This window comes from Scylla paramamosain, chromosome 49 (genome assembly GCF_035594125.1).
Source record: "Scylla paramamosain isolate STU-SP2022 chromosome 49, ASM3559412v1, whole genome shotgun sequence".
Lineage (NCBI taxonomy): Eukaryota > Metazoa > Arthropoda > Malacostraca > Decapoda > Portunidae > Scylla > Scylla paramamosain.
In genome coordinates this window covers 5,223,344-5,249,843 of record NC_087199.1, presented here as the reverse complement: position 1 = coordinate 5,249,843, position 26,500 = coordinate 5,223,344, and the positions used below count along the sequence as shown (strand labels likewise).

Genomic DNA, 26,500 nt, shown 5'->3' with positions numbered 1-26,500 from the left:
GTACTTGTAAACAGTTCATGCAGGGAAGCCACAAAACGCCTGAATTCTGATCTCTCTAAAATTTCTGACTGGGGCAGATAAAAGTTACTATTGTTCAATGCCTCAAAAACTAAATTCCTCCATATATCAACTCGACCTAACCTTGCAGATAACTATCACCTCTTCTTCAATGACTCTCAACTGTCCCCCTCTTCTACATTAAATACTCTTAGTCTGTCCTTTACTCATCGTCTAAACTGGAACTTCACTATTCTCAATCATTCATCCTTTTCTCTGCAAGCTCTGGAACTCTCTTCCTGCATCTGTATTTCCACCTTCCTAAAGACACTGTTACGGCCACAGTTCCCAACCCTCTTCACAAAGCTGCCGCACTTACTAGCTTCTCCCATGTCACCTCATACGTGAGTGGGCGCAGGGCTTGATATTGGTTACAAGGTCCATTTTTGACTCATGCACCCTTCTTAACAACGGTCGCAACGCCATGTCACACTAATTAAGGTAGTCAGTCTGTTTTACCCTTCTACAGACAAGGGAAATACAACAACAATTAACTACCATAACTGTGAAAAGATCAACAACCACGCTTAGAGAGAACAAATTATAACAAGCAATAACACATACATGGTCAAGGTATAAAATCCTGTTGGACAATCGCCCTCGTAACAAATCCTCCCACTGTCCAACAGCGTGTTATAGCCTCAAAGCAGAGTAATGTCATTTACTGCCTCCCGGACAGCAGGCCTTGTATTGTTTTTTTTCGTAGTAAAACAAAAATTTCACCGAATGAGAGTAGTGTAGTCAGATTACATGAAATAATAAATTGCCAGAAATATCTGGCACACCTGGGGGCCAGAATTTTTGTGATAAAAAAAACGCAGAAATGAGATTAAATATTTTTTTTATTATAAATTTACTTCAGTATTCAGGAGGTATAAGGGCACAAATGTTTTAACAATGTTATACTTATTTAAGTCATACTGTATACCAGATTATGAACTACATTTATTGAATAATGAAATCACATTTTCCCTTAACATTTTCGAGACTTTTGAGTCTGCATATGCAAGTGCCATGAAAAAGATAAATAAATGTCCATTTCCTGTGAGTAACCATGACATTGCTCATCACTCTGCCTTGCTTTTATTGAAACACCAGACATCTTTAACACAAACTACAAATTTTAAGTCTTTTGACAAGAAGAACTCTTTTTTTTTTTTACTATTCTGAAGAAGACTATGTCTTTAAATATAATTATATTTCATTTTTTTTTATTATTTTTAAAGAGTATATCTACTTGATTTTTTTTTTTATTATGATAATGATATCATTTTAGCACGAATTAGTTGTGTGTAAATTCATGAACCCAATACAGGATTTCATGTGAGCAGCACTATGTGATGTACAGCTTACTCTGTATAATGAATGATGATGATGATGATGACTACTGCTGTTGTTGATATTATTATTACCACCACTTCTACTACTACTACTACTACTACTACTACTAGTACTATTACTACTACAACAACAACAACTACTACTACTACTACTAATATTACTACTGCTAGTGCTGCAGTTGCTGCTGCTGGTGCTGCTGCTGCTACTGCTACTACTACTGCTATTGCTGCATCTACTACTGCTGCTGCTGCTACTACTACTACTACTACTACTACTACTACTACTACTACTACTACTACTAATAATAATAATAATAATAATAATAATAATAATAATAATAATAATAATAATAATAATGATAATAATAATAATAGTAATAATAATAAAAATAATAATAATAATACTGCCATTGCTTCTGCTGCTACTGCTGCTGCTGCTGTTTTTACTACTACTACTACTACTACTACTACTATTATCATTACTACTACTATTACTACTGCTACTACTACTACTACTACTACTACTACTACTACTACTACTACTACTACTACAGCTACTACTACTAAGAAGAAGAAGAAGAAGAAGAAGAAGAAGAAGAAGAAGAAGAAGAAGAAGAAGAAGAATAGAATAGAATAGGGGTGAGAGAAAGAAGAAACTTCTGTGCAGCGAGGCCGCGGGAGGAGGAGAGGCATGCAGTTAGCAAGATCACAAGAGCAATTAGCATGATAATAGCGGTAGAACACAGCTAGAGATGCAACATTGCGGCGATAAGAGAGAGACTGAAGACTTTGAGGAGAGGAGTTGATAAGACGAAAAGCTTTTGATTCCACCCTCTATGAGTGGAAACCCCAGACACATGTGAAGCATACTCCATCCATGGACGGATAAGGCGCTTATACAGAGTTAGCAGCTGGAGGAAGTGAGAAAAACTGGCGGAGACATCTCAGAACTCCTAACTTCATAAAAGCTGTTTTAGCTAGATGTGAAATGTGAAATTTCCAGTTCAGATTAAAAGTAAAGGACAGACCGAGGATGTTCAGTGTAGAAGAGGGAAACAGTTGAGTGTCAATGAAGAGACCGAGGATGTTCAGTGTAGAAGAGGCAGGCAGAGACACCTGCCGAAACGATAATTACTCCCAGTGAGGTCTAAAGCACTGTTCAGGGGGTGCTGTGAACTTATCATTAAACCCAGCTGTGATCTCACTGAACGTTTCCCTTTGTGTCTCACAACACAAGGGGGCAGTCACAGCCTGCCCTCTAAAGACAACTCTCTTCCTCCAAACAAAACTACAAGCACCTAATAACACACACACCCTTCACTCAAAAATTTTTAAATCATCATAGCGACTCCTACACCAGCCTCGGAGTCCCCATCTGGGGAGGGGACCATACATGTCCCCAGGTCGGACTGCCTTTCTGTCGACGACCCTAAGTGTCTTGACACCCCCCTCAACTTTTTCTTCATTAACTTCTGCAACATTCGCGGTCTAAGATCTAATTTTCAATTTGTAGAACACCACCTCTCCTCTTCTAAACCTCATCTTCTTTTCCTCACTGAAACTCAGGTGTCTGAGGCAACTGACAGTAGCCCCTTTTCTGTTCCCTCCTACTTTCTCTATCCTCATTTTCGATCCAAAGCTGGATGCTGCGTTTATGTGCGCAATGACTTAATCTGCTCTCGTGCCCACGCTCTTGAATCTTCCGAGTTTTCCACCATCTGGCTACGACTACAGAGTCATTCTCATACTAAATTTATCTGTGCTGTATACCTCTCTCCTAACTCCTCTGACTATAAGAAATTCTTTGACTATTTAACTTCCAAAGTGGAGCACATTCTGATCCTCTTCCCTTTTGCAGAGATCTCCATTCTTGGAGACTTAAATGTTCACCACCAGCTTTGGCTTTCCTCTCCCTTCACTGACCATCCTGGTGAACTAGCCTACAACTTTGCTATCCTCCATGACCTAGAGCAATTGGTACAACACCCTACTCGTATTCCTGACGATCTTGGAGATACGCCCAACATTCTTGACCTTTTCCTGACCTCTAATCCTTCTGCTTATGCTGTCACCCTTTCTTCTCCGTTGGGCTCCTCCGATCAAAATCTCATATCTTTATCTTGTCCTATCACTCCAATCCCTCCTCAGGATCCCCCTAAGCGAAGGTGCCTCAGGCATTTTGCCTCTGCTAGTTGGGGGGACCTGAGGAGGTATTTTGTTGATTTTCCTTGGAATGACTACTGCTTCCGTGTCAGAGACCCGTCTTTATGTGCTGAGCGCATAACAGAGGTGATAGTGTCTGGCATGGAGGCATACATTCCTCACTCTTTTTCTCGTCCTAAACCTTCTAAACCTTGGAATAACACAGCTTGTTCTCGTGCTATACATGATAGAGAGGTGGCCCATAAAAGGTACTTAAGCCTTCCATCACCAGAATCTCATGCACTTTATATTTCTGCCCGGAAACATGCCAAGTCTGTTCTCCAACTAGTCAAAAACTCCTTCATTAACAGAAAGTGTCAAAATCTTTCAAGATCTAACTCCCCTCGTGACTTCTGGCATCTACCCAAAAATATCTTCATTAACTTTGCTTCTTCTTCTTGCCCTCCATTATTTCAACCAGATGGCACCACTGCTATCACATCTATTTCTAAAGCTGAACTCTTTGCTCAAACCCTTGCTAAAAACTCTACCTTGGACGATTCTGGGCTTGTTCCTCCCTCTCCTCCACCGTCTGACTACTTCATGCCACCTATTAAAATTCTTCACAATGATGTTTTCCATGCCCTCTCTGGCCTAAACCCTCGGAAGGCTTATGGACCTGATGGGGTCCCTCCTATTGTTCTCCGAAACTGTGCCTCCGTGCTTGCACCTTGCCTAGTCAAACTCTTTTAGCTCTGTCTATCAACATCTACCTTTCCTTCTTGCTGGAAGTTAGCCTACATTCAACCTGTTCCTAAAAAGGGTGACCGTTCTAATTCCTCAAACTACCGTCCTATTGCTTTAATTTCCTGCCTATCTAAAGTTTTTGAATCTATCCTCAACAGGAAGTTTTTTAAACATCTATCACTTCACAACCTTCTATCTGATCGCCAGTATGGGTTCGTCAAGGCCGCTCTACTGGTGAGCTTCTGGCTTTCCTTACTGAGTCTTGGTCATCCTCTTTTAGAGATTTTGGTGAAACTTTTGCTGTTGCCTTGGACATATCAAAAGCTTTTGATAGAGTCTGGCACAAAGCTTTGATTTCCAAACTACCCTCCTGCGGTTTCTATCCTTCTCTCTGTAACTTCATCTCAAGTTTCCTTTCTGACCGTTTTATTGCTGCTGTGGTAGACAGTCACTGTTCTTCTCCTAAATCTATTAACAGTGGTGTTCCTCAGGGTTCTGTCCTGTCACCCACTCTCTTCTTATTATTCATTAATGATCTTCTAAACCAAACTTCTTGTCCTATCCACTCCTACGCTGATGATACCACCCTGCACTTTTCCACGTCTTTTCATAGACGTCCAACCCTTCAGGAGGTAAACATATCACGCAGGGAAGCCACAGAACGCCTGATTTCTGATATTTCTAAAATTTCTGATTGGGGCAGACCAAACTTGGTATTGTTCAATGCCTCAAAAACTCAATTCCTCCATCTATCAACTCGATACAACCTTCCAGACAACTATCCCCTCTTCTTCAATGACACTCAACTGTCCCCCTCTTCAACACTGAACATCCTCGGTCTGTCCTTTACTTATAATCTGAACTGGAAACTTCACATCACATCTCTAGCTAAAACAGCTTCTATGAAATTAGGTGTTCTGAGACATCTCCGCCAGTTTTTCTCACCCCCCAGCTGCTAACTCTGTACAAGGGCCTTATCCGTCCATGTATGGAGTATGCTTTACATGTCTGGGGGGGTTCCACTCATACTGCTCTTCTAGACAGGGTGGAATCAAACTCCTCATCAACTCCTCTCCTCTAACTGACTGTCTTCAGCCTCTCTCTCACCGCCGCAGTGTTGCATATCTAGCTGTCTTCTATCGCTATTTTCAGGCTAATTGCTCTTCTGATCTTGCTAACTGCATGCCTCCCCTCCTTCCGCGGCCTCGCTGCACAAGACTTTTTTTTCTTTCTCTCATCCCTATTCTGTCCACCTCTCTAACGCAAGAGTTAACCAGTATTCTCAATCACTCATCCCTTTCTCTGGTAAACTGTGGAACTCCCTGCTTGTTTCTGTATTTCCACCTTCCTATGACTTGAATTCCTTCAAGAGGGAGGTTTCAAGACACTTATCCATCAATTTTTGACCACTGCTTTGACCCTTTTATGGGACTGGCATTTCAGTGGGCATTTTTTTTTTTTTAGATTTTTGTTGCCCTTGGCCAGTGTCCTTCCTACATAAAAAAAAAAAAAGAGGGAAACAGTTGAGTGTCATTGAAGAGACCGAGGATGTTCAGTGTAGAAGAGGGAAACAGTTGAGTGTCATTGAAGAAGAGGGGATAGTTGTCTGGAAGGTTGTGTCGAGTTGATAGATGGAGGAATTCAGTTTTTGACACATTGAAAAATATCAAGTTTGCTCTGTCCCAATCAGAAATTTTAGAAAGATAAAAAATCAGGCGTTCTGTGGTTTCCCTACATGAGATGTTTACTTCCTGAAGGGTTGGACGTCTATGAAAAGACGTGGAAAAGTGCAGGGTGGTATCATCAGCGTAGGAGCGGATAGGACAAGAAGTTTGATTTAGAAGGTCATTGATGAGTAATAAGAGATTGGGTGAGAGGACAGAACCCTGAGGAACATCACTGTTGATAGATTTAGGAGAAGAACAGTGACCGTCTACCACAGTAGGAATAGAACGGTCAGAAAGGAAACTTGGGATGAAGTTACAGGGATAGAAGCTGTAGGAGGGTAGTTTGGAAATCAAAGCTTTGTGCCAGACTCTATCAAAAGCTTTTGATATGTCCAAGGCAACAACAAAAAAATCATCAAAATCTCTAAAAGAGGATGACCAATAAGGAAAACCAGATCAACAGCACAGTGGCCTTGATGGAACCCATACTGACGATCAGATAGAAGATTGTGAAGTGATAGATGTTTAAGAACCTTCCTGATGAGGATAGATTGAAAAACTTTAGATAGGCAGGATATTAAAGCAATAGGACGGTATCTTGAGGGATTAGATTGGTCACCCTTTTTAGGAACAGGCTGGATATAGGCAAATTTCCAGCAAGAAGGAAAGGTAGATATTGACAGAGTTGAAACAGTTTGACTAGGCAAAATGAGGCATAGTTTTGGTGAACAATAGGAGGGATCCCATCATGTCCATAGGCCTTCCGAGGGTTATGGCCAGCGAGAGCATGGAAAACATCATTGCGAAGAATTTTAATAGGTAGCATGAAGTAGTCGGAGGTTGGAGGAGAGGGAGGAACAAGCAAGAATTTTGGGCGTATCTCCAAGATGATCAGGAATACGATTAGGGTGTTGCACTAATTGCTCTAGGTCGTGGAGGATAGCAAAGTTGAAGGCTAGTTCACCAGGATGGTCAGTGATGGGAGAGGAAAGCCAAAGCTGATGGTGAACATTTAAGTCTCCAAGAATGGAGATCTGTGGAAAAGGGAAGAGAGTCAGAATGTGCTCCACTTTGGAAGTTAAGTAGTCAAAAAATTTCTTATAGTCAGAGGAGTTAGGTGAGAGGTATACAGCACAGATAAATTTAGTTTGAGAATGACTCTGTAGTCGTAGCCAGATGGTGAAAAACTCGTAAAATTCAAGAGAGTGGGCACGAGAGCAGGTTGTTGCGCATATAAACGTAACATCCAACTTTCGATTGAAAATGAGGAAAGATAAAGTAGGAGGGAACAGAAAAAATGCTACTGTCAGTTGCCTCAGACACCTGAGTTTCAGTGAGGAAAAAAAAATAAGGTTTAGAAGAGGAGAGGTGGTTTTCTACAGACTGAAAATTAGATCTTAGACCGCGAATGTTGGAGAAGTTAATGAAGAAAAAGTTGAGAGGGTCATTATCAGAAGAGCAGTCCGACCTATGGACATTTGTGTTCCCCTTCCCAGATGGGAACTCCGAGGTTGGTGTAGGAGTCTTGTTTAAGCCTCTACTTCCTTTTCCCTTTTACCAATTACCTTTTAATGATAGTTCTTTATTCCTATTCCTAAATTCATCTGTTTCTAAATCATGCCTCTTACACTACTACTACTACTACTACTACTACTACAACTACTACTACTACTACTACTACTACTACTACTACTACTGTTACCACTACTAGCAGAGCAAATATAGTATTCTTCAGTGCATCAGAAACTTAATTCCTCAATCTATCAGCTCGAGACATTCTTCCAGACAACTATCCCCTCTTCAATAAAACTTAACTGCCCCTCTCTTCTACACTGTGCATTCTTGGACTGTCCTTTACTTATAATCTAAACTGGAAACTTCGCATCTGATCTCTAGTTAAAACAGCTCCTATGAAGTTAGGTGTTCTGTGTCGTCTCCTCCAGTTTTTCTCGCCTCCTCCTCTCCAGCTGCTAACTTTGTACAGGGGCCTTATCCGTACACATACTCGTATGTGAGGGGAGGGGGTTCCATTCTTACTACTTTTTTAGACAGATGCTTTTCGTCTTATCTACTCCTCTCCTTTGTCTTCAGCCTCTCTCTCATCACTGCAGCGTTACATCTCTTGCTGTCTTCTATCACTATTTTCACGCTAACTGGTCTTGCTATAACGTGCATTTTCAAGAATCGTGCTTTCCTTGGAATTCACCAATCTTTTTGGTTCCCAAGAAAGATAAATCTTTCAGACCCGTAATAGATTTCCGGCGTGTCAATGACGTCACTGTGGATGATCACTCCACTAACTGTTCTGAGTGACCAACTAATGTCTTTGGGTCATGGAAATAAAATTTTCTCTAGTTTAGACCTGTTGTCAGAATACTGGCAGTTTCCCTTGGCATCCACTTCACGGGAAATAATAGCGATCAGTACGCCTAACGGCCATTACGAATAGTTGCGCATGTCTTTTGGAGTAAAATCCGCTCTGTTGACATTCCAGAAAATGATTAACAGTATTTTCGCGGGCTTACTTGGCAAAACCGTGTTTGCATACCTTGATGATATAATCATCGCCAATAAGGATCAATAATTTATTCTGGAGAGTTTAAAATTAGTCCTTCAAAAACTTGGGGAAGCTGGACTTGGGGAAGCAAAACTTCCTAAGTGTGAATTTATGAAAGCCAAAATAAAATTTCTTGTCCATGTGTTAGATACTGGAAGAATCCACACGGTGGATGAAAAGGTCATGGCTATATAGAAGTTTCTTCAACCTAAATCCAAAGAAAATGTCAGATCTTTCCTAGGCCTTGCAGGAAGGATATTACCGTCGATTCATCAAAAGTTTTGCGGCAATTGCATCCCCGCTCAATGAACTCCTTAAAAAGGATGTTGCTTTCCACTGGGAGACTGTTCACGAGCGAAGTTTCAATGAATTAAAATCAGTACTAACAAATGCACCTGTACTTGCTTCCCCAGAGTATTCAGAACCGTTCATTATTTGCACGGATGTTTCTTCTCTAGGGTTAGGAGCAGTATGATGCAGACAGATGCCAGAGGCAAAAAGTATGTAACAGCATATGCAAGTGGTGTGCTTAATTCAGCAAAGTTTAATTACTCTCACTCATCAAGAAACACTTGCCATAGCTTTGGCTTTAAAACACTTTAAGGACAGTTAGTCTACACGGATCATGTACCCATAATTGAACTGTTCAAAGGGAAAAATTTTGATCAGACGAGTGGCAAGATGGTACTGTACCATGCAGGAATTTGCTCCAGTGGTCAAGTACTTACTTATCGCGCTAATGTAGTAGCCGACGCACTTTCATGAAATGTGCCTGTGGGGGCAATCAGTGACTCGATTCCTGTAAACAACTTTACTCTGAGGGAACTGGGTAAGGCACAGCAAGAGCATAACATATGGTCTAAGGTAATATTTGTTCTGGGGGAAGAAGATGATCTTCCACATCTACATATACCATTCTTTCAACTTTTCATATCACCAGACAGTGTTCTGTGTCTACGCAGTCCTCAAAAGGGAAGTTCTAGTAACCAAAGATAACTCTCTTCCTCCACACAAAACTACAAGCACCTAATAACGCACACACCTTTCACTGAAAATTTCAAAAATTCATGTCGACTCCTACACCAGCCTCGGAGTCCCCATCTGGTGAGGGGACCACAAATGTCTCCAGGTCGGACTGCCCTTCTGATGACGACCCTAAGTGTCTTGACACCCCCCTCAACTTTTTCTTCATTAACTTGTGCAACATTCGTGGTCTAAGATCTAATTTTCAATCTGAAGAACACCACCTCTCCTCTTCTAACACTCATCTTCTTTTTCTCACTGAAACTCAGGTGTCTGAGGCAACTGACAGTATCCCCTTTTCAATTCCCTCCTGTTTTCTCTATCCCCATTTTCGATCCAAAGCTAGATGTTGTGTTTATGTGCGCAACGACTTAACCTGCTCTCGTGCCCACACTCTTGAATCTTCCGAATTTTCCACCATCTGGCTACGACTACAGAGTCACTCTCAAACTAAATTTATCTGTACTGTATACCTCTCTCCTAATTCCTCTGACTATAAGAAATTCTTTGACTGCTTAACTTCCAAAGTGGAGCACATTCTGACTCTCTTCCTTTTTGCAGAGATCTCCATTTTTGGAGACTTCAATGTTCACCACCAGCTTTGGTTTTCCTCTCCCTTCACTGACCATCCTGGTGAACTAGCCTTCAACTTTGTTATCCTTCACGACCTAGAGCAATTGGTGTAACACCCTACTCATTCCTGACCGTCTTGGAGATACGCCAACATTCTTGACCTTTTCCTGATTTCTAACCCTGCTTATGCTGTCACCCTCTCTTCTCCTTTAGGCTCCTCCGACCACAATTTCATATCTGTATCTTGTCCTATCGCTCCAATCCTTCCTAAGGATCCCTCTAAGCGAAGGTGCCTCTGGCGTTTTGCCTCTGCTAGTTGGGGGGACCTGAGGAGGTATTTTGCTGATTTTCCTTGGAATGACTACTGCTTCCGTGTCAGAGACCCGTCTTTGTGTGCTGAGCGTATAACAGAGGTGATAGTGTCTGGCATGGAGGTGTACATTCCTCACTCTTTTTCTCAACCTAAACATTCCAAACTTTGGTTCAACACAGCTTGTTCTAGCGCTATACATGATAGAGAGGTGGCCCGCAAAGCGTACTTAAGCCTTCCATCACCAGAATCTCATGTACTTTATATTTCTTCCCGGAACCATGCCAAGTCTATTCTCCAACTAGCCAAAAACTCATTCATGAACAGAAAGTGCCAAAATCTTTCAAGATCTAACTCCCCTCTTGACTTCTGGCATCTAGCCAAAAATATCTCCAATAAATTTGCTTCTTCTTCTTTCCCTCCTTTATTCCAACTAGATGGCAACACTGCTATCACATCTATTTCTAAAGCTGAACTCTTCGCTCAAACCTTTGCTAAAAACTCTACCTTGGACGATTCAGGGATTATTCCTCCCTCTCCTCCACCCTCTGACTACTTCATGCTACCTATTAAAATTCTTCGCAATGATGTTTTTCATGCCCTCGCTGGCCTAAACCCTTGGAAGGCTTATGGACCTGATGGGGTCCCTCCTATTGTTCTCTGAAAATGTGGCTCTGTGCTTGCACCTTGCCTAGTCAAACTCTTTCAACTCTGTCTGTCAACATCTACCTTTCCTTCTTGCTGGAAGTTTGCGTACTTTCAGCCTGTTCCTAAAAGGGGTGACTTTTGCCCCCACAGTGCGACAAGTGGATAGGAACTAGACCCGTTTCGTTGACTCGTCAGTTTATTCAGTTACGGTCAAACCTGACAAGAACGATTTCGGGATCGTAAGTACATATATTGGTCAATACACAGATTATAAGTGTAGCAAAAATTGCATTCCTTACGGCTCACAACGTATATAGTGTCTCGACATCGAAACCTATAGAACAATGTTGTGTCTTCACCTTACGTATTCGGGGTCTATTGAACAATCCTGGGTACTTTGCCGTCCGTTTTCCACACCGCTCTACAAGTGACGAGAGTACAATGTCTTCTCACAACAGCAGGCTTCCCTCTGCCTCCCGGCCTAACCAGAGGGATAAAGCGCCCCTCTACTCTGCCAGGCCATAGGGACAGAGGTCAACCTCGGAGGCCCTTTGAGTCAGCACAATTATTCATCTCCCCTATGTCTTATCTCTCCGTTAATGCTGTCTCGACACCTTCGGATATAAACATCGGACCTCAGTACCATCCTACACCATCGCTTCGCTCTACTTCCCATCTCCACTACTACAATTAATTATTTCCTTCCTTTATATGTCTTTACTCCTTCTTTGATTACACCTGGCGGTAACAGTGACCGTTCTAATCCGTCATGCTACCGTCCTATTGCTTCAATTTCCTGCCTATCTAAAGTTTTTTTTTTTTTAATTTATCATCAACAGGAAGATTCTTAAGCATCTATCACTTCACAACCTCATATCTGACTGCCAGTATGGGTTCCATTAAGGCCACTCTACTGGTGATCTTCTGGCTTACCTTACTGAGTCTTGATCATCTTCTATTACAGATTTTGGTTAAGCTTTTGCTGTTGTCTTAGGCATATTAAAAGCTTCTGATAGAGCCTGGCACAAAGCTTTTTATTTCCAAACTACCCTCCTATAGCTTCTATCCTTCTCTCTGTAACTTCATCTCAAGTTTTCTTCCTGACTGTTCTATTGCTGCTGTGGTAGACGGTCACTGTTCTTTTCCTAAATCTATTAACAGTGATGTTCCTCAGGGTTCTGTCTTGTCACCCACTCTCTTCCTATTATTTATCAATGATCTTCTAAACCAAACTTCTTGTCCTATCCACTCCTATGCTGATGATACCACCCTGCACTTTTTCACGTCTTTTCGTAGACGTCCATCCCTATAGGAAGTAAACAGTTTACACGAGGAAGCCACAGAACGCCTGACTTCTGATCTCTAAAAAATTTCTGATTTGGACTGAGCAAACTTATCGTTCAATGCCTCAAAAACTCAATTCCTCCATCTATCATCTCTACACAACCTTCCAGACAAGTATCACCGTCTTCTACACTGAACATCCTTAGTCTGTCCTTTACTTATGATCTAAAGTGGAAACTTCACATCCCATCTCTAACTGAAACAACTTCTATTAAGTCAGGTGTTCTGTGATGTCTCCGCCAGTTTTCCTCACCCTTCCAGCTGCTAACTCTGTACAGGAACATCATCCGTCCAAATATATAGTATGCTTCATATATCTGGGGGAATTCCACTCATAGCACTCTTCTAGACAGGGTGGAATCAAAAGTTCTTCGTCTCATCAACTCCTCTTCTCTAAATGACTGTCTTCCATCCGTATTTCCACCTTCCTATGACTTGAATTCCTTCAAGAGGGAGGTTTGAAGACGCTTATCCTTCAATTTTTGACTACCGCTTTGAACCCTTTTCTGGGACTGGCATCTCAGTTGGCTTTTTTTTTTTTTGAGGAGGGGGATTTTTGTTGTCCTTGGCTAGTGTCCCTCCTACATAAAAAAAAAATAAATAAATGTTATTGCGGTACTCAAATGATTTAACAACTGTGCTTGATAATACGTTTCATAGTTTAGATGTGATACATCACGTTGTGGTAATAAATCAAGTTTTGCATTTATCTGAAGCTTCCTTGAACTGAGTTCGCTCCACAAATGAAGCGATAATTCGCAACATGTTAGATGCTGTCGACTGGTCAGTCAACATATAAATTGACACCATTGTATCCAAAAGACATGATCCTATATTATTTCCCATTGGTAGAAACTACCTTGACCAGAGATGCAGTAATCGTAAACATACCTATTTAATTCCTGAATCATTTTGAAGCCTATGAGATTAAACCTTTTCCATTCTCCGTTAATAATTCGGTGATGACAGTGGACATAAATCCTTCCTTAGTGCTAATAGCCAAGGATTTTTCATTATTTACAATTGGAGATTTAACTGAAATGAGACTGTAAATCATCATACTTACATTTGTTCCATTGTTTAAGTGTCCAGTTTGCTTTCTTACCTGTAGTAAATGGAATTTGTGAAGTTGCTTTGACACGTTCAGAAGCGTCTACAGCTATATCATTCTGTCCATACAAGCATGTGGTTTCAAAACCTATTTTCCATTGTAAATTTCATGGATATCATTACTTTTATCTCACAGAGACCTTTTATGTCTCAGTGACTTGCCCATAGGGGACCACCTATGAGAAGGTTCTAGGACATTATGCACTACAAGATGCTTGCCATACACGTTCTATTAAACTAACCACTGAACCTTTTCGGTTTCGATTAGCTTTCACGGCAGAGCTTTCTCATAGGGTATTCCCTTTAACTTCACTTAAGAATTTGACAAAGTTAAGGATTTCTTTTATAACAAACTCTCTCCTTCTCGAAAAAAAAAAAAAGCTTTCAGAGGCTTTAGATATATCTTTACCAGTATATCTGAAACCTAGAATTCTCTACCTAAGTGTCCCTACACCTTTCCTTATTTTAGTATTCTTGATAATAATCTTATATGTGTGTGTTAGGAAAGCCTTAAATTTGTATGTATATCTTGATAGTAAACGTAAACATCTTCCTCCTGCAACTAATAGTGGTGGAGTTTCATATACATAACATGGTTAGGTACACCGTATTCGCGAGGATGCGTCAAGTAGGTGACCGAGTGATGTAACGGTGTCACATAATTGATAATAATATGCGTTGTATTTATAATTCTTTGCCTGGTTAGTAATACAAGTATATGTATACATGTATAGTAAAAGACAAGGTAATGGGTGTTGGTGGATAAGGGTGAGCCGGACATGATCACGCCATCCTACGTCACATACACACCATAAAACTTTCCATAGTCCATTTATTGCCATTGATAAATAATCGGTAGCATCTATATTACATTATCTAAGTATTCTTCATAGTTTTTTTTTCTTTTTTGATGTGGAAGGGACACTGGCCAAGGGCAACAAAAAAAAAAAAATAAGAAATAATTCAAGACTTAGGAAGGGGGAAATACAGAAGCAGGCAGGGAGTTCCAGAGTGTACAAGAAAAAGGGAAGAATGATTGAGAATACTAGTTAACTCATGCATTATAAAGGTGGACAAAACAGGGGTGAGAGAAAGAAGAGTCTTGTGCAGCGAGGCCACAGGAGGAGGGGAGGCATGTAGTTAGCAAGATCAGAAGAGCAGTTAGCATAAAAATAGCGGTAGAAGACAGCTAGAGATGCAACATTGAGGCGATGAGAGAGAGAGGCTGAAGACAATCAGTTAGAGGAGAGGAGTTGATGAGACGAAGAGCTTTTGATTCCACCCTGTCTAGAAGAGCGATATGAGTGGAACCCCCCCCCCCAGACATGTGAAGCATATCCCATACATGGACGGATAAGGCCCTTGTACAGGGTTAGCAGCTAGGGGGGGGTAAGAAAAACTAGCGGCGACGTCTCAGAACACCTAACTTCATACAAGTTGTTTTAGCTAGAGATAAGATGTGAAGTTTCCACTTCAGATTATAAGTAAAGGACAGACTGAGGATGTTCAGTGTAGAAGAGGGAGACAGTTGAGTGTCATTGAAGAAGAGGGGATAGTTGTCTGGAAGGTTGTGTCGAGTTCATAGATAGAGGAATTGAATTTTTGAGGCACTAAACAATGCCAAGTTTGCTCTGCCCAAATCAAAAATTTTAGAAAGGTCGGAAATCAGGCGTTCTGTGGCTTCCCTGCGTGAAATGTTTACTTCCTGAAGGGTTGGACGTCTATGAAAAGACGTGGAAAAGTGCAGGGTGGTATCATCACCATAGGAATGGATAGGACAAGAAATTTGGTTTAGAAGGTCATTGATGAATAATAAGAAGAGAGTGGGTAACAGGACAGAACCCTGAGGAACACCACTGTTAATAGATTTAGGAGAAGAGCAGTGACCGTCTACCACAACAGCAATAGAACAATCAGAATGCAAACTTGAGATGAAGATACAGAGAGGATAGAAGCAGTAAGAGGGTAGTTTGGAAATCAAAGCTTTGTGCCAAACTCTATCAAAAGATTTTGATATGTCCAAGGCAACAGCAAAAGTTTCACCAAAATCTCTAAAAGAGGATGACCAAGACTCAGTAAAGAAAGTCAGAAGATCACCAGTAGAGCGGCCTTGACGGAACCAATACTGGCGATCAGATAGAAGGTTGTGAAGTGATAGATGTTTAAGAATCTTCCTGTTGAGCATAGATTCAAAAACTTCAGATAAACAGGAAATTAAAGCAATAGGCTTACAACGGTCACTCTTTTTAGGAACAGGCTTCCGGCAAGAATGAAAGGTAGATGTTGACAGACAAAGTTGAAAGAGTTTGACTAGGCAAGTTGCAAACACGGAAGCACAGTTTCGGAGAACAGTAAGAGGGACCCTATCAGGTCCATAAGCCTTCCAAGGGTTTAGGCCAGCAAAGGCATGGAAAACATCATTGCGAAAAATTTTAATAGGTAGCATGAAGTAGTCAGAGGGTGGAGGAGAGGGAGGAAGAAGTCCTGAATCGTCCAAGGTAGAGTTTTTAGCAAAGGTTTGAGCGAAGAGTTCAGCTTTAGAGATAGATGTGATAGTAGTAGTGCCATCTGCTTGAAATAAAGGAGGGAAAGAAGAAGAAGCAAAGTTATTGGAGATATTTTTGGCTAGATGCCAGAAGTCATGAGGGGAGTTAGATCTTGAAAGATTTTGACACTTTCTTTGGCTAGTTGGAGAACAGATTTGGCACGGTTCCGGGCAGAAATATAATATGCATGGGATTTGGGTGATGGAAGGCTCAAGTACCTTTTGTGGGCCACTTATCTATCATGTATAGGACGAGAACAAGCTGTGTTAAACCAAGGTTTGGAAGGTTTAGATCGAGAAAAAGAGTGAGGAATGTACGCCTCCATGACACACTATCACTTCTGTTATGCGCTCGGAACACAGAGACAGGTGTCTGACACGAAGCAGTAATCATTACAAGGAAATTAAGCAAAATACTTCCTCAGGTCCCCCCAACTAAAAAAGGCAAAATGCCAAAGGCACCTCCGCTTTGGGGATCCTGAGAAGGTATTGGAGCGATACCTAGGACAAGATACAGATATGAGATTGTGATTGGAGGAGCCTAACGGAGAAGAGAGGGTGACAGCATAAGCAGAAGGATTAGAGGTTAGGAAAAGGTCAAGAATGTTGGGCTTATCTCCAAGACGGTCAGGAATACGAATAGGGTGTTGCACCAATTGCTCTAGGTCGTTGAGGATAGCAAAGTTGAAGGTTAGTTCACCAGGATGGTGAGTGAAGGGAGAGGAAAACCAAAGCTGGTGGTGAACATTGATATCTCGAACAACAGAAATATCTGCAAAAGGGAAGAGTCAGAATGTGCTCTACTGTGTAAGTTAAGTAGTCAAAGAATTTCTTATAGTCAGAGGAGTTAGGCGAGAGATATACACCACGGATAAATTTAGTTTGAGAGTGACTCTGTAGTCGTAGCCAGATGGTGGAAAACTTGGAAGATTCAAGAGTATGGGCACGAGAGCAGATTAAGCAGTTGGGCACATAAACGCAACATCCAGCTTTGGATTGAAAATTAGGATAAACAAAGTACAAGGGAACAGAAAAAAGGCTACTGTCAGTTGCCTCAGACACCTGTGTTTCAGTGAGGAAAAGAAGATGATGTTTAGGAGAGGAGAGGTGGTGTTCTACAGATTGAAAATTGGGTCTAAGACCGCAAATGTTGCAGAAGTTAATGAAGAAAAAGTTAAGGTGGGTGTCAAGACATTTATCAGAGGAGCAATCCGACCTGGGGAAATTTGTGGTTCCTTTACCATATGGGGACTTTGAGGTTGGTGTAGGAGTCACCATGATAATTCTGAATTTTTGAGTGAAGCGTGTGTCTGTATTTATGTGCTTGTAGTTTTGTGTGAAGGAAGAGAGTTGTCTTTAGAGGCCAGGCTGTGACTGCCCCCTTTTGTTGTGAGACACAAAGGGAAACGTTCAGTGAGGTCACAGTTGGGTTTAATGATAAGTTCACAGCATCCCCTGATCCAGTGCTTTAGACCTCGCTGGAAGTAATTATTGTTTCGACAGGTGCTTACCTGCCTCCTCCTGAAAGTTAATCTCTCTCTAATGTATTTTGACATATATTATTCTTAGTTATAAGTAGTTTTCCTTTGCCTTATCTATGTAATTAGAAAGCTATAATCATGAATATATTCATGTATTGTGGGTGCGATTAACCAGCCCATATTTCTCCTGTCAACTCTTTTCGAAGGCGCTAAGAGTTCCTGTGGCCGGCTCCGGCAGTCTCTTGGCAGGGAGTAACGCTGTACCACATAAAGCACATTCGTTGTCCCATACACGGCACATCCTTCCCCCAGAACTGTATATATACATAAATATACATATTTTTATACGTTCACCTTTGACATTCACCTGAAAACCACAGACACTCACCACGAATGACTTTACCTACAATATAAAGATAAGAAACTAATTAATAGTGTCTAGGGATAATTGATAATTCAACCGCACTAATTCCAGGTGCCAAGTCTATGTGGGGAGAAGAAATTCCATATATGAAAGTATGCAACTCATACAACCCTCCCGAATAGTATGGAGTATAAAGACCTGTTCTCTACTAAACCTCATCTTTTCCTCACTAAAACACAGGTGTCTGAGGCAACTGTAGTAGCCTTTTTTCTGTTCCCTCCTGCTTTCTCTATCCTCATTTTCAATCTAAAGGGGGATTGTAAACTCGAGAATCCCACGTTAAATTGCTTGCATTCAACTTCTATCTCCTCCGTTATTTATGAACCAATTTCTTTCATTCAAACGGATTTTAATCAGGAAGAATAGGAGAGTAAATCCTACTCTCTATTTTATATATATATATATATATATATATATATATATATATATATATATATATATATATATATATATATATATATATATATATATATATATATATATATGATAGTAAAATATTTTTAAAGTTCGGTGAAATAATGAGAAAATTTCGATTTTTTTATTATTTATTATTTCATATATATATATATATATATATATATATATATATATATATATATATATATATATATATATATATATATATATATATATATATATATATATATATATATATATATATATATATATATATATATATATATATATATATATATATATATATATATATATATATATATATATATATATATATATATATATATATATATATATATATATATATATATATATATATATATATATATATTTTTTTTTTTAAAGTTCGGTGAAATAATGAGAAAATTTCGATTTTTTTATTATTTATTATTTCATATATATATATATATATATATATATATATATATATATATATATATATATATATATATATATATATATATATATATATATATATATATATATATATATATATATATATATATATATATATATATATATATATATATATATATATATATATATATATATATATATATATATATATATATATATATATATATATATATATATATATATATATATATATATATATATACATATATATATATACGAGTATATATATATATATATATACATATATATATATATATATATATATATATATATATATATATATATATATATATATATATATATATATATATATATATATATATATATATATATATATATATATATATATATATATATATATATATATATATATATATATATATATATATATATATATATATATATATATATATATATATATATATATATATATATATATATATATATATATATATTTATATACTTCTCGTAAATAAATTCGGCAAATATTAGTTATAGCTAAAGATTTTCCATTCTCTATCTGCACGTAGAGAGAGAGCCGTAGAGAGAGAGACTAAAGGAAACGCGATACCTCAGAAAATATGGGAAAATAAGAAAATAGTTATCATACCTGTATCGTGGCACGTAAAACCGCAGATATTCAGGACAGGACGCCTCATTGCATAAGACATTTTTTTCTTATCGCATTGTTGCATATACCAAAAAAGCGGAAAAAATATATATAAAAAAAAAAATAGGTAGCCATCGTACAATACCCCATGAAGTTGGATGCTACGTCTATGTGCGCAACAACTTAACCTGCTCTCGTGCCCACGCTCTTGAATCTTCCGAGTTTTCCACCATCTGGCCACAGAGTCACTCTCTAACTAAATTTTTCTGTTTTGTATACCTCTCACCTAACTTCTCTGACTATAAGGAATTCCTTAACTACTAACTTAGTCTGACTCTCTTTCCTCCATTCTTGAAGACTTGTGTGCTCACCACCAGCTTTTGGCTCTAGGATGTTGGTGCAACACCCTATTAGTATTCCTGACCGTCTTGGAGATACGCTCAACATTCTTGACCTTTTCCTAGCCCCTCATCCTTCTGCTTATGGTATTACCCTATCTTCTCCATTGAGCTCCTCCAATCACAATCTCATATCTGTATCTTGTCCTATCGCTCCAGTCCCTCCTCACGATCCTCCTAAGCAGGCGGAGGTGCCAATGGCGTTTTGCCTCTGCTAGTTGGGGATACCTGAGGAGGTATTTTGCTAAATTTTCTTGGAATGACTATTGTTTCTGTGTCAGACCCGTCTCTGTGTGCCGAGCGCATAACAGAGGTAATACTGTCTGGCATGGAGGCGTACATTCCTTACTCTTTTTCTCGACCTAAACCTTCCAAACCTTGGTTTAACACAGCTTGTTCTCGTGCCATATATGATAGAGAGGTGGCCAACAAAAGATACTTCAGCCTTCCATCACCAGAATCTCATGGGTTTTATATTAATGCCTGGAACCATGCCAAGTCTGTCCTCCAACTAGCCAAAAACTCCTTCAATAATAGAAAATGTCAAAATCTTTCAAGATCTAACTCCCCTCGTGACTTCTGGTATCTAGCCAAAAACATTTCCAATAACATTGCTTCTTCTTCTTTCCCTTCTCTATTTCAACCAGATGGCACCACTGCTATCACATCTATCTCTAAAGCTGAACTCTTCGCTCAAACCTTTGCTAAAAACTCTACCTTTGACAATTCAGGGCTTGTTCCTCCCCCTCCCCTACCCTCCGATTACTTCATGCTATCTATTAAAATTCTTCGCAATGATGTTTTCCATGCCCTCGCTGGCTTAAATCCTCGGAAGGCTTATGGACCTGATGGGGTCCTTCCTATTGTTCTCCGAAGCTGCGCCTCTGTGCTTGCACCTTACCTAGTCAAACTCTTTCAGCTCTGTCTGTCAATATCTACCTTTCCTTCTTGTTGGAAGTTTGCCTACATTCAGCCTGTTCCTGAAAAAGGGAGACCGTTCTAATCCCTTAAATTACCGTCCTATTGCTTTAATTTCCTGCCTATCTAAAGTTTTTTAATCTATCCTTAGGAAGATTCTTAAACATCTATCACTTCACGATCTTCTATCTGATCGCCAGTATGGGTTCCGTCAAAGCCGCACTACTGGTAATCTTCTGACTTTCCTTACTGAGTTTTGGTCATCTTCTTTTAGAGATTTTGGTGAAACTTTTGCTGTTGCCTTGGACATATCAAAAGCTTTTGATAGAGTCTGGCACAAACCTTTGATTTCCAAACTATCCTCTTACGGCTTCTATCCTTCTCTCTGTATCTTCATCTTTGGTTTGCATTCTGACTGTTCTATTGTTGTTGTGGTAGACGTTCACTGTTCTTCTCCTAAATCTATTAATAGTGATGTTCCTCAGGGTTCTGTCTTGTCGCCCACTCTCTTCCTATTATTCATTAATGATCTTCTAAACCAAATTTCTTGTACTATCCACTCCTACGCTGATGATACCACCCTGCATTTTTCCACGTCTTTTCGTAGGCGTCCATCCCTTCAGGAAGTAAATAGTTTACACGGGGAAGCCACAGAACGCCTAATTTCTGATCCCTCTAAAATTTCTGATTTGGGCAGAGCAAACTTTGTATTGTTCAATGCCTCAAAAACTCAATTCTTCCATCTATCAACTCTTCACACCCTTCCAGACAAGTATCACCGTCTCCTACACTGAACATCCTTGGTCTGTCCTTTACTTATAATCTAAAGTGCAAACTTCACATCCCATCTCTAGCTAAAATAGCTTCTATTAAGTCAGGCGTTCTGTGACGTCTCCGTCAGTTTTCCTCACCCTTCCAGCTGCTAACTCTGTACAGGAACATTATCCGTCCATATATGAAGTATACTTCATGTGTCTAGGGGGATTCCACTCATACCGCTCTTCTAGACAAGGTGGAATCAAAAGTTTTTCGTTTATCAACTCCTCTTCTCTAACTGATTGTTTTCAGCCTCCTTCTCATCGCAACAATGTTGCATCTCTTGCTATCTTCTACCGCTATTTTCATGTTAACTGCTCTTCTGATCTTGCGAACTGCATGCCTCCTCTCCTCCTGCGGCCTCGCTGCCCAAGACTTTCTTATTTCTCTCATCCCTATTCTGTCCACCTCTCTACTATAGGAGTTAACTAGTCATTCACCCTATTTTCTCCGGTAAATTCTGGAACTCCCTTCCTGCTTCTGTATTCACCTTCCTATGACTTGAATTCCTTCAAGAGGGAGGTTTAAAGACATTTATCCTTTAATTTTTGACTACCGCTTTGGACCCTTTTCGGGGACCAGCAACTCAGTGGCCTTTTTTTTTTTATGGGATTTTTGTTGTCCATAGGTGTGCTCCTGCATAAAAAAAAAAAAAAAAAGGCAACACAGTCGGCTAGCAAATTCCTCCTGGTATACCCGTGAAAGATGTTCAATCGGCGAGTCCCACGATACCAGTAGCGGCACAAGAAATATGTCACCCACTATTACTAAGAGGATGAAAATATTGTGTACCATGATCATTGTTTTGTTAGTAAAGAAAATAAGAGAAAATTATGCAAAAAATTGGCTAAATAAAATGTTAACTTTTGTCTTGCAGCATCGAACCTTCTGAGACCAACGGCAACTGCCTAGTGATTTCGTTCAACAGGGTTTCTGCCCATGGTTAACCCGTCAAATGTGCCTCGTAACGGGCATGCCCGCTCATCATATCCGCTCGTCTGGACAAGCGTTAACAAACTGTCTCGTTCATTGCCACATTGCTGCATCTCTTAATATTCTCCACTGTTATTTCCATGATACTATTCTTCTGAACTTGCTAACTGCACGCTAACCCATCTCCGTCGGGATCAATGTACGTTCAAGCTATTCTACTTTTTGTCACTCCTGTTTTATCCATCTCACTGATAAAAGACCTAAGTAGTATCTTCACTCTTTTATTCAATTCACTGGTAAACCTTGAAACTCTTCCTGCTTCTATTTTCTCTTTTCTTACCATCTGAATGAATTCAGGACAGGAGTATTAAGTCACCTAAGAAGGTTTTTTTTTTTCATTCTTTTCTTGCAATTAATTTTTCAGTGTCATTATGATCAGGTCTTCCAGCCCTATTGCCGTGCCCTTGGCCGAACTCCCTTATAATGAATATATAATCATTAAAAATAAATAAATAACTTGATGCTTCCCTTAGGAAATATGGCCTGCCTTGTCTCATCTCAGATTTATTTATATTTTTTTCTAATATTCTGATTGCTGCAATGTTGGCTTTACACACACACACACACACACACATTCCAACCTGATCAGGTTTCTGTATTTGATGCTTACGTTTATTTTTCCCTTCCTTTTCTTTTCTTTTTTTTCACTTTTCTAAATACGTGTTCTTCTGAACTTGGAATATTTCCTTCCGTTTGTCATCCACTGTGTTATAAACTTTGTTTCTCGTTATTCATATTACTTGGTATGTTTAAAGTTAACTTCTGCAAGTTACATTGATCATTAACTTGTGTATGGAAATTAATAACAGTAATCAAAGTAAATTTGCTAAGAGTGATACAATAAATAAAGATGCGTTCATTATTCGGGGACCGATTCGTGAAATTTTTTTGAGTTACACTACAAGGAGTTTATATTTGTCTGGCAATGCGCAGCTAGATGCTTGTGGTAGGTATTTTTCGTGCTAGATGTGTAGGGATCATCGCCCATCAAGGTGTTTTTACTGATAACATTAGCTGTAGTAGTAGTAGTAGTAGTAGTAGTAGTAGTAGTAGTAGTAGTAGTAGTAGTAGTAGAAGAAGTAGTAGTAGTAGTAGTAGTAGTAGTAGTAGTAGTAGTAGTAGTAGTAGTAGTAGTAGTAGTAGTAGCAGTATAAGCAGTATCTAATCTATTAGAAGTTATGACAAGTATCACATAATGCTTCTGATCCAACAAATCAAATACTGTTGAAGCTTACTACCTTCTACGTATACAATATACACAGATTTCTCTTCATTCATCACCACTCTTCCTTTTTTCATTACCATTTTCCTTCCTTATCTCCTGCCTCTCCTCATTTTTCTTTATCTTTGTTGCTTGTGCGTGTGTGTGTGTGTGTGTGTCTGTGTGTGTGTGCGTGTGTGTGTGTGTGTGTGTGTGTGTGTGTGTGTGTGTGTGAGAAAGAGGCACAGAAAGAAAGAGAGAGAGAGAGAGAGAGAGAGAGAGAGAGAGAGAGAGAGAGAGAGAGAGAGAGAGAGAGAGAGAGAGAGAGAGATTCAGACACAACAGCCTTCCCTTGTTTGTAGGGATACTATTTCAAGGTCACATTGTCAAGGTAGCAGTGTTGGAGAGCACTTAAGAAAACACCCGACACTCAAAGGGTGATTAAGATTATCACGTATGATTATATGTTCATCTATTACAAAATTACCGTCACTACCACAAATACAACTTATTTTATTGCTGAGCAATACTGCTGTGACTACCACAAATGCTACTACTACTAGTACAACTAAGTGCTACTACTAGTATTACTACTACCAATTCTGGTTTTAGAAGATCAGTAAAATACCATGGACAATTATTTTCTTATAAAGTCGTTTTCTTTAAGTAAAAATAAAAATGAAAATATTTGTTTACAAATTCTTCTTCCCTCTTTCTCTTACATTTTCAAGATTGGTAGATCGATTGACAGATTCATATTTTCAATGTAAAACGAGAAGATTTCTACATCACGTAAAAATATATCGTTATTAATATGAAAAAGGTCAACTTCCTTCAAATGAAAAAAATAAATAAATAAATAAATAAAATAAATAAATAAAAATCAATCCGCTTTAATTTAATTACCTTCACTATACCCCATGTTCCCGGCCGCAACTCAAGCATCTACAGCCAGCCACCTCAGTACATCCCAAGATTTCTAGCCATCCCACTACATACTAGACACCCCATTCCCCCAACATCGCAAGCCAACCTCCTTACACTTCATGTTCTGGCCTGGCTCACACCCCACCCCATGGCCGTCTCGCCCCACCAGATACACATTGCTATAATTACATAGGGCCAAGAAAAGCTGCTCTGTAACATGTCAGACCCTCCATATTAGTAGAGCAAGAGGGGGCTGTTAGTTCTCATCACGGGACGATACATATGTATAGCATGTTTTTTTTTTTTTCTCTTGTGTGTGTGTGTATGTGAAAATGCGCAACTTTTACAAATTCTTATTTTTCGTTTTGTTTGAGCTTTGAATTTCTATTATTATTATTATTATTATTATTATTGTTATTATTGTTATTATTATTATTATTATTATTATTATTATTATTATTATTATTATTAGCATTGTTGTTGTTGTTGTTGTTGTTGTAGTTGTTGTTGTTGTAGTTGTTGTTGTTGTTGTTGTTGTTGTTGTTATTGCTGTTGTTGTTGTTGTTATAACTGATGTTACTTATGATAATGATGATGATGATGTTGATGAAGAGGAGGAAAAGAAGGAGAAGGAAGAAATGTTGGGAGGTGGTGGTGATGGTGATGGGGGTGGTATGGATGAGGGGGTGGCATGACCTAAGGAGGAGGATGAACAGCGAGCTAGTCTGCGGTTTGAGATCAGTGTGTGAAGAAGTGCCCCTCTCTCTCTCTCTCTCTCTCTCTCTCTCTCTCTCTCTCTCTCTCTCTCTCTCTCTCTCTCTCTCTCTCTCTCTCAAAACGCAATCATGCGCGCGCACACACACACACACACACACACACACACACACACACACACACACACACACACATACACACACACACACACACACACACACACACACACACACACACACACACACACACACACACACACACACACTTATAATCTGAACTGGAAACTTCACATCTCATCTCTAGCTAAAACAGCTTCTATGAAGTTAGGTGTTCTGAGACGTCTCCGCCAGTTTTTCTCACCTCCCCAGCTGCTAACTCTGTACAAGGGCCTTATCCGTCCATGTATGGAGTATGCTTCACATGTCTGGGGGGGTTCCACTCATACTGCTGTTCTAGACAGGGTGGAATCAAAAGCTTTTCGTCTCATCAACTCCTCTCCTCTAACTGACTGTCTTCAGCCCCTCTCTCACCGCCGCAATGTTGCATATCTAGCTGTCTTCTACCGCTATTTTCATGCCAACTGCTCTTCTGATCTTGCTAACTGCATGCCTCCCCTCCTCCCGCGGCCTCGCTGCACAAGACTTTCTTCTTTCTCTCACTCCTATTCTGTCCACCTCTCTAACGCAAGAGTTAACCAGTATTCTCAATCATTCATCCCTTTCTCTGGTAAACTCTGGAACTCCTTGCCTGCTTCTGTATTTCCACCTTCCTATGACTTGAATTCCTTCAAGAGGGAGGTTTCAAGACACTTATCCACCAATTTTTGACCACTGCTTTGACCCTTTTAAGGGACTGGCATTTCAGTGGGCATTTTTTTTATTAGATTTTTGTTTCCCTTGGCCAGTATCCTTCCTACATAAAAAAAAAAAAAAACACACATCCCCTCATCCATACCACCCCCTCATCCATACCACCCCCATCACCATCACCATCACCTCCCAACATTTCTTCCTTCTCCTTCTTTTCCTCCTCTTCATACTTCCTCTTTCAAACACTTAATTAACGTAATCTTGTTATTTCCA

General features: G+C 39.5%; 1 protein-coding gene across 8 annotated transcripts in view; it reads right to left on the bottom strand.

Annotated features, from left to right (window-relative positions):
- The window catches only part of LOC135095540 (uncharacterized), a 131,919-nt gene that overhangs the window by 70,356 nt on the left and 35,063 nt on the right, over positions 1-26,500 (bottom strand). The window lies entirely within an intron of this gene.